The sequence below is a fragment of the Salmo salar genome, chromosome 10, assembly GCF_965601325.2.
Source record: "Salmo salar chromosome 10, fSalSal1, whole genome shotgun sequence".
NCBI lineage: Eukaryota > Metazoa > Chordata > Actinopteri > Salmoniformes > Salmonidae > Salmo > Salmo salar.
The window spans coordinates 83020274-83022289 of NC_138300.1; the positions used below are offsets into that span (position 1 = coordinate 83020274).

At 39.7% G+C, this 2016-nt stretch overlaps 1 non-coding gene across 1 annotated transcript; it reads right to left on the bottom strand.

Moving 5' to 3' along the window:
• Positions 1-1566: 1566 nt before the first annotated feature.
• Positions 1567-1619, bottom strand: LOC123724974 (U7 small nuclear RNA). The gene has a single exon (XR_006757451.1). It is a non-coding gene; the product is annotated as a U7 small nuclear RNA (small nuclear RNA).
• Positions 1620-2016: the final 397 nt, after the last annotated feature.

Consider the following 2016-nt stretch of genomic DNA (forward strand, 5'->3'; position numbering starts at 1 on the left):
CAGCATCAAGAGGCAGATTTTGAATGGTTTTTGATGAAGATGTTTTAGCATTTCTCTTTCTCATGTGTCTCAAGTAGGCAAGTATAAACTTAAATAGTTTTATGTGTAAGGGACTGCTTATCAAAAGGTCTGTGAATGTTTCTGGCAAGAAGGCCACCAAAACTTTGGTGATTTAAAAAAATAATAATAATAATTGTTTTAAGTGTTTTCATCTATGTCTCTAGTCTTCTTGATCCCTATGCACCTGTGAGAGAGAACAACCCAGCCATCTTTTTATACACATAATCCCTTTTTAATATGTACTTTGTGTAATGATGGGAGGCTTGACTTTTCAGATACCGTTCCAATTACTTGAATCCCAGTCAAAGCCTCCTCTTGTTCTAGTGCTTCCTCCTCTTGTTCTAGTGCTTCCTCCTCTTGTTCTAGTGCTTCGCCCCGGAGCGTGTGAAAGTGTGTACTGACTGCACCTCTCCCTGTGTGATATGACAGTCTATTTGCTAGACGCAACACTTCATGGGGATTCAGCAGCTCATCTACCGGCTCTGTCTGTCTGAGTGGCAGCGCTTATCATGATTACTTAGAGCCAGGGCAGAGGACATTATGCCAGAAACTCATCCATCCTCTTCAACTCTCGTGGAGAGAAAGTAGACACAACATCCACTCAAGCATGGTGTTATTTGTAGCACACAAACAAAACATGAAATGCAAAATATGAGCAGAAATATTTAGACAAGATGTAAACTCGTTCTCTTACATTACAGATCGTCTGGATTGAAGTCTCCCTTATTGCCGTTTTTATGGGAGATGGCTGTTGATAAGATAGGAGCATTTTTGTCTCAGCTTGCTGCCTGTCATCACAGCAGGCATCATGTCATGCCTCTCACTGTTAATAAATGGATTTGCTTGGGGAAACTCTCCCTGGACCACACAACTGCAACACCAGAGGAATTATGGAATATGACAATTACAAGTAAGGCTCCCCACTTATCCACTTCTTGTGTGAGAATAACACTGAAGAGATGAGAGAAATATGGCGAGATTTCTTTTCCCAGCAGTTCATTTCGCCATTGTCCACATAAAAAAATACAATAGTATATTTAAGCAATAAGGCATGAGGGGGTGTGGTATATGGCCAAAATACCATGGCTAAGGGCTGTTCTTATGCACGACGCATCGCGGCCACATACCACAAACCCCAGAGGTGCCTTATTGCTATTATAATCTGGTCACCAATGTAATTAGAGCACTAAAAATAAATGTTTTGTCATACTAGTGGTATGCGGTCTGATATACCACGGCTGTCAGCCAATCAGCATTCAGGGCTCAAACCACCCAGTTTATAATATGGTGTAAATACTATAGCATTCACTGTAGTGTTTTTTCGGGCTAACTAAAGTCTGCAAAGCACTACAGTGAATTCTGTAGTATTTAATATAGTATACTGTACTATGTTATGTAGTATTTTTGCACACTATAATATACTGTAGTATTTACTGTAGTGTTTTTGCAGACATTACTGTAATATTTACTATAGTGTTTTTATTTGATTATCTTTGACATAGAAGTGGAGGCTTTCTCCTTCAGGAAACCTACTGGAGAAATACTTAAAGAGCACATTTTCCATAACCTGTAGGTAGGTAGGGCCGGGGTCTAAACGGATAGTTCAGAGCTTCTGGTCTTTTCTATAACCTGTAGGACTGGAGTCTGATTGGCTAATTCAGAGCTTCTGCTCTTTTCTATCCATGTCATCTCATGGGATGTGAGGAGAAAGCAAGGCAGGCAGGGGGCACGGAGGAAGGGCGGGGTTAACTCGAGGCTTGGTATTAAGGGTGCATTAGGGTCGGTGTTCGTGGGTCATAATCAAAACGCAACCGGCTAACTTATTTCCCAACATGATTTTTATTAAAACAAGCTTTAATAAGCTAAAATATATGAATGCTATGAAGTAAGGCCTTTTAAAACAATCTTAGATTAGCTAAAATAAAAGGATAATTATTATTTGTATTTTATAAAGGA